The sequence below is a fragment of the Ailuropoda melanoleuca genome, unplaced genomic scaffold (genome assembly GCF_002007445.2).
Source record: "Ailuropoda melanoleuca isolate Jingjing unplaced genomic scaffold, ASM200744v2 unplaced-scaffold2250, whole genome shotgun sequence".
Taxonomy (NCBI): domain Eukaryota; kingdom Metazoa; phylum Chordata; class Mammalia; order Carnivora; family Ursidae; genus Ailuropoda; species Ailuropoda melanoleuca.
Genome location: NW_023192171.1, coordinates 245,017 through 257,782, shown reverse-complemented (window position 1 = coordinate 257,782; position 12,766 = coordinate 245,017).

Sequence of the window (12,766 nt, the reverse complement as noted above, 5' to 3'; positions counted from 1 at the left end):
GTACATCCCTGGTTTTTGATGTAAAGTTCGATGATTCATTAGTTGTGTGTAACACCCAGTGCACCATGCAACACGTGCCCTCCTTACTAGTTACTTATCTTTCTTTCTAAGCTGAAGCAGTGCTTTCTTGGCTAAACACAATTTTTTTAAAGATTTTATTTATTCATTTGACAGAGATAGAGACAGCCAGCGAGAGAGGGAACACAAGCAGGGGGAGTGGGAGAGGAAGAAGCAGGCTCCCAGCGGAGGAGCCTGATGTGGGGCTCGATCCCAGAACGCCAGGATCACGCCCTGAGCCGAAGGCAGACGCTTAATGACTGAGCCACCCAGGCACCCCTAAACACAATTTTTTAAGAATGATAAAATACCTAGAAGGAATGCTGTGAAAAACTGTGACACTGAAACCAGAAATTTTGTAGGAAACTGCATGGGAATTTGGGAGATACAGATTATAGGGTTGTACTGACAATAAATGCTATAGGATGGTTTCACAATGATGGCTCCAAGACATTTAAATCTCTTCTACTAACAATGATCTCTCTGTCAACTTTTACAGAATTAGATGGAAACATACAGTTTTTGTACTGTATGGTGACTAACATAATAAAAAAATTAGGAGAGAGAGAAAAGTTTCATTATTCAATAAATGCATGTGAGTATTCCTACACATTAGCCACCAAAAACAAAAACAAAAACAAAAAAAAACAGATGATAGTGCAATGGGATTTCCAGAAATAACCTGTTTGCAATGATCTTATTTACTTAACATGTACCAACTGGTTTTCTATATACTTCACAAATCACAAAAATTGCAACTACCACCTGAAAAGGAACTTGTTGTACCACCTCAGAAGCAGAAACACAGAAGGGGCATTGAGGGTTGCCTCCCTCCCCTCATAAACATGTAGAATATTCACTTTAAAATCTTGATCAGGGAGCACATTTGACACCAGACCAAAAGGAAAGACCAAAACTTTGTTCCCCTGTTTCTTTGTACTGTTTCCACAAGGACACATACCATGTAGGCATCATGACCTCTAATCTGGGTTATGACTCAGGGTTGTGACTCAGGACATTATATTGAGTCTCCAAGAGACCAGTGGCATGGGGGTCTCCTGTGTCAGTCTTCCAGCATTAGAAGATTACAGCACAAAAATACCTACTGTATTCAGACACAAAAGAAGATAAGTAGAAAAAGAATTGTGAAAAAATTGAGTGTGTCAACGTTATGACAAAGATTGAGCTATTCGATATAGTGGCCTGCATTCTGGTTTGCACAGGAATGAATGGGACATGAGTTGCCAGGCTAAAACTGATAAAATGAAAGTGATACCCTATCAAGTCTTCTTAAACTCAAGCCCTATTTCATTCTTTAAGAGATTTTATTTATTTATTTGAGAGAGCACGAGAGAGAGAGGGAGAGAGATCATGAGCAGGCAGGAGGGGTAGATGGAAAAGCAGACTCCCTGCTGAGCAGGGAGCCTGATGGGGGACTTGATTCTAGGATGCCGGGATCATGACCTGAGCTGAAGGCAGATGTTTAACTGACTGAGCCATCCAGGTGCCCCAAGCCCCATCTCAACCAGGAGCCCAATAAATTCTTGCACAGATATTTAATGTTATGTATACTTACCAATTCTCTATAACTGGGAATCTAGCTAGCAAACGAAGGGGTTCACTGAGGATATCAGATATCCTTGAGAATTCCAGAGGAGATGGGAAATGACCCACAAAATATCTGTTATGAAAAAAAGGAGCCATTTTGAAAATAATGAGGGGACAGACCACGTGCTGGGTGCCTTGGGACTGAGGTTCAGGCATCTAAGTTGGGGTGGGGGGATTAAGATCTGACCAAGCTCCTGGTGTGTCATTCAAACTCTCCCTGGATAAAATCCCTTGGATATGGGCTCAAGGAAGAGGAACATTAGACAGAAAAATAACATCTTTTGGTGATCATTCCTTCGGCAATATCATCTGATGTTTTCTCAGATGCTTTTGCTTCAGTATCAGAATAACCCAGCATGGAGGGTCATGGTGGAGAGGAGAATAGGTCAATGACAATTCAGGTGTTCTGAATCTATGCTAATCTGCACTGGTGTGGGAGATTTAAAATGAGGATTTTCCTGAGAGCTGTGGACATTGCACTGAGTAGCCATCTCAGTTCTTCGGTTCTTCTGTTGATGAGTTGGAAAGAGCTACCTTTTGGGCCATATCACACAGGCAGAGAGGAAGCTGTGACTCCTCAGACAATTCAGCAGAAAGTGAGTTTATTGATAACAGGGACTTAGACATTCTTCATCCTGTGCCTTAGTGCATATTGACAAGATCTCCCCTCAGAGCTGTGTGTCTTCCTGGGGTAAGTCTCCTCATCCACAAAGGGATTTTTGGCTTAGCATGTTTTCTAAAGAGATGGATTTGGGGCAAAGACTCAAATCAAGGCTGACTGATTTTAGCCAGAATGGAAATGGAAATGTCAACTCAGAAAATGGGCATATTTCTGTAGAGTGTAAATGTTCTGATGAAAGTATTTTAGTGTCCTTGTTCATACCCATGATAGACATTTAAAGAGCGCAAGGGAAGTGATGGCCAAAGGTAGGAGGAAATAATTGGTGGACTCGGTGTTGGGGGAAAGAAAATTTGTAGTAGGAGGAAGTGATAGTTTTTTTTTAATTTGCAACGATTGTTAATGTGTGCTTTGAACATGTATGTATTATATTACTTCATAATTAATCTGGATAATCTTGTCTATTATTGAGATAATAATAAAATGGTAACCTGTTATTGACCCTCTCATAAATCCATCAGTTAGTTCTGAGGCTCAGTTAGTATTCTTGTAAATTGGATCTTTGCCTCCTGATATCACTGTAGAGAGGTTCCCTGGGTACAGTCCAGGTGTCCAGGTTCTTCCTGTGTGGTACGTGTGGGAACAGCTTTTTCTTCTGCTCTGCGCTCTGATAGTACAAAGAGCAAACTCAGCTCCCCATAGTGCAGGGAACACTACTTTTTTTTAAGCCTTTTGGATTCCTGTGACCATACAATAAGGCATGATATACAAATAAGGAGCAAGATTGCCTGAATGGGAGCAAAATGGCCATTTGCACATAAAACGATTAATAACCAAAACAGCTAAAGCAAATAAACTAAAAATACTTGAAAATCAGTCCCTAAATTCTTATCATTCATGTTGAGTGAAACAAGATGTTTCCATAACTACAGAAGTGAGAAAAAGAAGAAAGATAAAATATCCAGAACAGATGCAATGGAAAATGAGTGGAACTTAACTCAGAAATTCGATGAACACGTGAATGTAACTTCCCTAACATGCTGATTCTCTGATTGCATTGACCAGAAAAACATTGGTGGATATTTTGATCATTAGGACACCTGAAATATTTCATATCACCTCTATCAAAAGTAACAGTTCTCTCATCTTTTTTTTTAAAGATTCATCTTTTTATAAAAATATTAAAATGTATATAGTTTCATTACTTGAGACAAGCCAAGATACTTTTCCTACACCTTGAGACACATATACACCAGACACAAAGGGCTTTGTAGCTCTAGAAATGTCATATTGGAAGCAGTCCTGTTCACTCAACATTTAGCTTCTGTATTTCTTAGTAATGTTTCCTACTGTAAATATAATAACTACTTTCTCCAAAGGGAATTGTCATCTTGCATTTAAAAGGAGACACACTAATAGAGACAATGATGACAGTGAATACTTTACAAAGAATCATGTTGATGCTTTAAGAGTCAGGAAGAAAGTCTCATAATAGAAAATAACAGGACAGTGGCTCCTTCACAACCTACAGAATTTCCCCATGAGGGCACATACCCTCTGGGCAGGTACAGCCTCTGATCACCCTTACCCAAACATGAAGTTTGTGATTCAGGATGTTATTCTGTCTCTCTGTTAGCATATGTCACATTGCAATGCATTTTGACCCAGCTGCTAGGAGTCAAGATGAGTCGCTCTTCCAGTCTACATGCCTAAAGCATGAAGGTACTGACCATTTATCAGGGAAATAAAAAAGATATGGAAAATGATTTGGAAAATAATTCATAGAAGATGTTATGGGGGAGACTAAGTTCTTTGCTAAACTGAACATCCATCCCAATTTGCCCATGAGTGTGGTCATTGCCAGCTTATGGTACTTCTAGTGCTAAACATAGAAAGTTCTACTCAACTGGGAAGAGAATTGGTTCTGTCCCAAGTTCTAGGGACTATGCTCAGGTTCATTCAATGCACAAAGAGCTCTTGGCATTATTTATGTATATGTGTTGTGAGCAATTTGTCATCATTGGCATTTAAGCCAGAAATTGGGTTTATTCACTATGGAAATCAGATATGTGGGGTACCCCTTGGAATGGGGACATGCCCACCAGATAGCTCTTCCTTGTGGAACAAAGAAGCCGTTTTGGAAAGAGCCCACCCTATTGGGCAGACCATCCACATGCAGGGCTGCTTCCAGGACAGTGGTTCATTGATCTCAGTGAACGGAAGATTTTATCACAGAGACTCAAATCATATTATCTCCTGTTCAGGTTCCCTGGAAATGGGGTCCAAGATGAAGGGACATTGAAAAAACAACTTCCCCTTCTCCTCATTCCCTCAGCTATGTCATCAGAGCTTTACTCATGTACTATTGCTTCAGTCACAACATGCAGAAGAATGGCTCACTAAGGAGGGTCATGTTGACTAGGACAAGGTGGAAACAATTGAAAAATGTCTTATATTGCACTTCTTCAATGTGATTTATGCATACAATGGGATATATTTCAGCAGTAAAAGTATGAAAATGCTAATATATGCTACAACATGGATGAACCTTGAAAATATTATTACAGTGAATGAAGTCATTCCCAAAAAATCTCATATTGTGTGACTCCAAGTACATGAAATGTCCGGACTAGGCAAAGCTACAGGGAAGAAAGTAGATCTGTGATTGCAAGGGTTTGGGAGAATTGTTTAAAAATGGGAGATGAATGTCAAAAGGTATAAGGTTTCTTTTGAGGACAATAGCAATGTGATGGCGGTGATGTTTTAACAAGTTGGAGAATATACTAAAAGCCATTGTTTTAAATGGGAGAGTTGTATGATATGTAAATATAATTCAATAACTGTTATCCCCCCTCCACAAAAAAGGGCAAGCTGGAAACTGGGCTGAATAAGACACCACCAATTCTGGAAAAGTGATTCTGAGCCAGGCTGCACCCATGTGTGAAGTGGAGCCATTTAAAGTGAGAGTTCCCTGTAAATTGCAGGAAGTGCACTGCACAGGAGTCTCACGGTCCCCAGTTCCTACCATTGCAGAGTTGGAAAGAGTGATTTTTCTAGGATCATGTCACAGAAGCAAATAGTCGCTGTCATTTTCCAGAGCTTTAGCAGAATATTTCATTTACTTTATCTTGAGAAGAAAGAGGAGCAGAAACACCTGAATTCTCAAGACCACACTGCATGAAGTCCCCACTGCAAAGGGGTGGGAAGTATTTTCAGAGTAAGGAGAGAGCCTAGGAGCACAGGGCACGTTCTGATATCACTTCCCCCATGAACTTTGATCACTGTGTAAGTGTTACTGGTTCTATATGAGCAACAATGATAATCAGCCTCATCTTCAGCCTGGAGCCCAGAGATGGTCAAGGAGGTCAACTTGGAGCCAGAGAAATGACCAGGGATCCCTGATGGCCAAGAACTTATATCATAAATCAAGAGTTTGGGGGGTGTGCCTGGAAGTTGTTGGAACCAGGAGACATAATTACCACTCCTGATATTACTGCTGCTTCCAGCACAAGAGATGGTTATTTTCCATCCCAGAGCCCCAGACACTGAGGGATGCTGAGTCAGGGCAGACTGGGCCCAGGAACCTGGAAAAGAACACACTCTGGTGAGTTTAGTGCTGGGGCCCAGATGAGCCTGAGAGTCAGACAAATGATCAGTCCAGATGTCCCCATGGTCCCTTCCTGGAGGCCTCACCTGTGTCCTGAGTGAGGAGGGTGAGGAAGACCAGATCCCAGGCCATGATGAAGATGTCCCAAGAACTTTGCCTTCTGAGAACCCAACCCTGGATCTGGCTCCCTCAGACCTCTCTTATCCCCTCCACCTGCCTCAGCAAAAGGAGGAACCTCCATGCAAATGTACTTCCTGCACCTGCCTCTCCTCTTTCCCACTGACCTGGCCCCCTGTTCTAGATACTTGAGCATCCCTGGGCAGCAAAGGTTAGTCAAAACTTAAAACTTTTGAACATGTTGTCAGTCAGGTCATACTGAACCCATGACAGTTCCCTGAAAATAGATCCAACCAACAGATACCCTTATATTTCCTGTGGTGAAAATCTGGTTGTTCCTGAGTGAGAAATCCCAGAGCTTCTCCTCCACAGTGTGTGACACAAAGGTGGGGACAGGGTTCCAAGCTGACCAAATGAGATCCAACTGCCCAATTTCCCAGGCCTAAAAACAGAACTGGGGGCCATGATTCTCCCTCAACTCTTCTTACACCTTCAGGATAGGTCGTCATGTATCACTCCAACCTCTGTCTCTGTGGTGGTTTGAGACTGAGGCCTGTGGCTGAGCCCTGGGTTATTTTTCAGCCCTCTGAGAGATGATTTGGGGGAGTACAACACTTTGGATCCTAAGGGGGCTAAGTGAGAAGCAACTTTTGACATTTCACGTGGACAGCTTAAGCCGTAGAAAGACAGTCTCATCTATGGAACATAAGAACTAGGAAGATCGGGGGTGCCTGGGTGGCTCAGTCATTGAGCATCTGCCTTTGGCCCAGGGCGTGATCCCGGGGTCCTGGGGTCGAGCCCCGCATCGGGCTCCCTGCTCCACTGGGAACCTGCTTCTTCCTCTCCCACTCCCCTGCTTGTGTTCCCTCTCTGGCTGGCTGTGTCTCTCTCTGTCAAATAAATAAATAAAATCTAAAAAAAAGAAGAACTAGGAAGATCAGTAGGAGAAGAAAGGGATAAATAAAGAGGGGGTAATCAGAAGGGGGAATGAAGCATGAGAGACTATGGACTCTGAGAAACAAACTGAGGGTTTCAGAGGGGAGGGGGTGGGGGAATGGGATAGACTGTTGATGGGTAGTAAGGAGAGCACGTATTGCATGGTGCACTGGGTGTTATATGCTACTAATGAATCATCAAACTTTACATCAAAAACCAGGGATATACTGTATGGTGAATAACATAATATAATAAAAATATTATTATTAAAAAAAAAGAAAGAAAGTCTCTTCAATAAATGGTGCTGGGAAAATTGGACAGCTACGTGCAAAAGAAGGAAACTTGACCGCTCTCTCACACCATACACAAAGATAAACTCCAAATGGATGAAAGACCTCAATGTGAGACAGGAATCCATCAAAATCTTAGAGGAGAACATAGGCTGCAACCTCTTTGACATCGGCCACAGCACTTTTTTCATGACACATCTCCAAAGGCAAGAGAAACAAAAGAAAAAATGAACTTATGGGACTTCATCAAGATAAAAATCTTCTGCACAGCCAAGGAAGCAGTCAAAAGAACTAAGAGGCAGCCCACGGAATGGGAGAAGATATTTGCAAATGACACTACAGATAAAAGTCTGGTATCCAAGATCTACAAAGAACTTCTCAAACTCAATACTTGGGAAACAAATACATAAATCAAAAAAAATGGGCAGAAGATATGAACAGACACTTTTCCAATGAAGACATACAAATAGCTAACGGACACATGAAAAAATGTTCAAAATCATTAGCCATCAGGGAAATTCAAATCAAAACCACATTGAGATACGAACTTATGCCAGTTCGAATGGCAAAAATGGACAAGGCTGGAAACGATAAATGCCAGAGAGGATGTGGAGAAATGGGATCCCTTCTACATTGTTGGTGGGAATGCAAGTTGGTACAGCCACTTTGGAAAACAGTGTGGAGGTCCCTTAAAAAGTTAAAAATTGAGCAACCCTATGATCCAGCCATTGCACTACTGGGTATTTACCCCAAAGATACAGACGTAATGAAGAGAAGGGCCATATGCACCAACATTCATAGCAGCATTGTCCACAATAGCTAAATCGTGGAAGGAGCTGAGATGCCCTTCAACAGATGACTGAATTAAGAAGATGTGGTCCATACCTACAATGGAATATTACTCAGCCATCAAAAAGAACGATTTCTCAACAGTTGCTGCAACATGGATGGGACTGGAGGAGATAATGCTAAGCGAAATAAGTCAAGTAGAGAAAGGCAATTATATGGTTTCACTCATTTGTGGAACATAAGAAGTAGGAAGACTGGTAGGAGACGAAAGGGAAGAAGAAAGGGGGGTAAACAGAAGGGGGAATGAACCATGAGAGACTTTGGACTCTGGGAAACAAACTGAGGGCTTCATAGGGGAGGGGGTGGGGGAATGTGATAGGCTGGTGATGGGTATTAAGGAGGACACGTATTGCATGGTGCACTGGGTGTTATACGCAAATAATGAATCATGGAACATTACATCAAAAACTAGGGATGTACTGTATGGTGAGTAACATAATATAATAAAAATATTATTATAAAAAAATTAAAATTAAAATTAAAAAACGAAAAATAATTTAAAAAAAAGAAAATCTGTTCTCTAAATCCAGCCCTTGCTGCCCCCTGGTGGCCTTAGAAGGTGCATCCCAGGCACCAGGGATGATGGCTGAGTGGGAGCTGGAAATTGCTAGTTCGCTGCCACTCAGCTGCCACTCCAGTCTTCCCCCTCTTCCCCATCCAGCTCAGTGCCAGCCCTCTGATCTCTTCTACCCCCTGGAAACACATCTCCTTTTTTCCAGTAACTTCCTCCAGAATGGAATGTGCCACCTGTTACACCATGTATCCCAGTGCTCACCTCACAATTATTCAGCATGTCCCACCAAAGCCTTGGCTTGAGGGTATTGCTTATGAGGTGTCTCTGGGCTCAAAACTGAGGAAAAATTAGATGCTAAATAAAACAACCCCAGTAGGAAGTCTGGGTGAGAAAAATGAGAGCAGGTGAAGATAGATTGGCTTCTCAAAATCTAGAAAGAAAAAAAATATATATTGCCTGAGGAAGAGAAAGCTCTGTAGGATTGAGAACTACCTAGCAGAAAGCAGGAGGTGAATTCTAGTGTTTGAGGAGTGGCATAAGGGGAGGGGTCAGGTTCAGCCTGAGCAGCCAGCTCCTGGGACTTCTCAGGGCGTGTTTTGGTGCTACAGGGAACATGGAACTTTCTTCCTAATGTCCTCTTTGTGCACTTCCAAGCTATGCACCTTCCTGAGGCAAAGTTTCTTCCACAGAAAGTTGCTTGACTTAGTTGTGCTTTCTAGAAAGGAATCTATTTGAGGTAAAAACTTTAAGCAGGACTGACTGTAAAACTCATGTATAAATTATGGAAAATCCTCGAATCAATTCTCTTTTCACTTAGAAAAATACCCTCTTCACCAGGCTTTCAGTCATGATGTGATCTATCTGTTGTCCATAGCACCCCATGAATCTCCCTCCTCTGAGTCCCCAGTGGACCATTCCCCAGCCCACTAGATTTCTTTCTAGTCCTTCATTGGCTATATTCCTTCTATCTCAGTGCCTTTGCACAGGCTATTCTTCTGACTGAAATGCCCATATTCTCATACCTCACATGTCTGGATCTTTCTGAGGATACAGAAATGTGCCCCAACAACTCAGTCAGTAGTTCTGTTTTCGAATGAGTCAAGGAGAGAGCTCAGGTAAGGAAGCTGAGCTAAGGAATTTGCCCAAAAAGTCTCCAGGCTGTATTCAGTCATGTTAGAAAAAAATATTCCTAGCTGGGTTTGAAACTACAAATAGAAATGCAGTTTTGTCATATGTCACCCCGAAAACACAATGCTCAGTGCTCTGCTTTTACTCTCTTGGCCTCTCTCTGCAGTCACCCATGGCTGGGAGGAGAAAAGGGACAGAGGACCTGCTCTTTCCCACTTTAGCCCTTCCTGGAAAACACAATTCTGGCTGCAGAGCAGGCTGAGGATTACTCATCCCTGCTGTGAATGAAGAGGGTGAGCAGAGGCTTCCAGCAGAACTGCGGAAAGTTCCAGCAGCCCCTTTTCCAGAAACCAAAGCCTGGCTGGGAACATGGCATTCCCTCTCCACCTCTCCTTAGGGTGGATACTCACACATCTCTCTGTCCTTAGCCTCTGCAGTGTCCTGATATTTGGCCTGGGACTGAGTCCTAGGGGTGTTTAGTGTCCTGTGTGGGGAAGGAACAGAGTGGGGACAAGGCACTTACAAGTGTTTCCCCTTAGGAGTGACTGGGGAGGAAGAAGCCCTTGGAACCTCCCACAGACCTGAAGAAACCTCAACAGGACTTTGGGGGGTTGAGGGAGAGGTCATCACAGTCCCCACATCTAGGCTTTTGCTGCCCCCCTTGGCGGCTTAGCTGGGGCAGCCCAAAGCAAGGATAAGGAAGAGAGTAGGGAATCTGCTCAGCTTCCTTTCCACCCTTCGTCCATCTTCTTCCCAAATGGAATTTGCTCTACACCCTCCACCCCTGATATTCCATGTAATCCACTACATGTTCCATGGATCAGTTCCTGAAGCTCCACCTGGAGTGGAATTACGCCCCTTCTCAGGACCACCAGCTTACCCTGAGATCCCTCAGAGCCTCAGAGCAAGAGGAATGTTGGATAAAAATTGAAGCCAATTCTGGTATTAGACATGCAGGAGGGGGGGAGTTAAGATGGCGGAGGAGTAGGGGACCCCTTTTTCAGCCGGTCCCCTGAGTTGAGCTGGATAGGCGCCAGACCAGCAGGAACATCCACGGAATCAGCCTGAGACGCAGGAAAATACATCTGGATCTCTACAAATGAACATCTCCAGCGCTGAGTAATCAAGGTACGAAGCGGGGAGCCATGAAACCCGCACAGATATCGGAAGATAAACAGAAGGGGGAGGGAGCCACCGTGTCAGGGCGCCAGGAAGTGGTAGCCACCTGCACGGGGGAGCGGAGGGACCGTGGACCTGCACGCTTGAGACAGCAGACTGAGAACGGGAGCTCCGGGAGCGCGCGCGTGGGGCAGCTGGCAGCTGGCGGGCCACCTGCACAGGGGAGCGGGCGGACCATGGACCCGCACCCTGGAAACAGCAGACTGAGTCCGTGAGCCGGGAGCGTGCGCCACCAAGCATCTCACGGAGCTCCGGAGCTCCGGTGTGCTCGCTGGATTCAGGCTGAAACCGGGAGCTCCGGGAGCGTGCACGGGGTGGCTGGCGGCTGGCGGCTGGCGGCTGGAGGGCCACCTGCATGGGGGAGCAGGCGGACTCGTGGTCAGCACCCCCANACCCGTGAGACACCAGACTGAGACGGGGAGCTCCGGGAGCCCGCGCGGGGCGACTGGCGGCTGGCGGGGTTGGAAACACAAAGGACAGAGACACGCCAGCCCTGGAAGTGAGGGCTGGGACGACGGGTGTGGGGCACACAGCCTGGGATGCTGCAGGGTTGAGCAGAACCAACAGAAACAGAGTTAAAGTGGCCAGAGCACCAGTGGAGAACGATCCGCGATCCCTCTGTTCTGAGACAGAGGCTGAATTTCAGCCGCTGCTGCTCTGACTCTCAGAAGAGGCATAGCAAACCGCCAGGGAAAGCCGCCAGAAAACAAAAGCCCGGAAATACCGGCTCACAGGGAGGCCATCCCCATCCCCCCTTGCAGGGGACATGGAGACTCTACCCAAACAGGGTTTTTTGAGTACCGGCCGGCAGGCTCCTCCCCCAGAAGGCAGGCTGAAAAATCAAGAAGCCCACAACCTGGAGCGCCTGAGTGGCGCAGTCAANGCAGGCTGAAAAATCAAGAAGCCCACAACCTGGAGTGCCTGAGTGGCGCAGTCAATAAGCTCCTGTCTTCGGATTAGGGTGTGATCACAATGTTCCGGAAAGGAGTCCCTCATCGGGCTTCTCCACCGGGAGCCTGCTTCTTCCTCTCCCACTGCCCTGCTTGGGTTCCCCTTCTTGCTGACTGTCTCTCTCTCTCCAATAAATAAATAAAATATTTAAGGAAGAAGCCCACATCCCTAAGATCTCTATAAAACAAGGGCGCACGGCCTGGGTCCCAGTCAATAACTTGGGCTCTGGACAACCCCGCAATCTCTCCTCATCAAAATGACGAGAAGGAGAAGTCACCCCCAGCAAAGAAAAGACAATGAGCCTGTGGCCTCTGCCACAGAATTAATACATATGGATATATCCCAATTATCAGAAATGGAATTCAGAGCAACAATGGTCAAGATGATGAGTAGACTTGAAAAAAGTGTAAAGGAAAATGTTACTGAGAATATAGAATCCCTAAGGGCAGAAATGAGAGTGAATCTGACAGAAATTAAAAATTCTATGAGCCAAATGCAGTCAAAACTAGAGCTCTGACGGCCAGGGTCACTAAGGTAGAGGAACGCATTAGTGAATTGGAGGACGGATTAGTAGAAGAAAAAACGAAAATAGAAGCTGGTCTTAAAAAAAATCCATGCCCACGAATGTAGATTACGGGAGATTACTAACTCTATGAAATGATCCAATGTCAGAATAATCGGCATCCCTGAAGGGGTAGAGAAAAACAGAGGTCTAGAGAAGATATTTGAACAAATTGTAGCTGAAAACTTCCCTAATCTAGCAAGGGAAACAAGCATTCGTATCCAAGGGGCACAGGGGACCCCATCCAAGCTCAACCATGACAAACCTATGCCACGTCTCGTCATAGTGCAATTCGCAAATATTAGATCCAAGGATACAGTATTGAAAGTGGCCAGGGCAAAGAAATTTC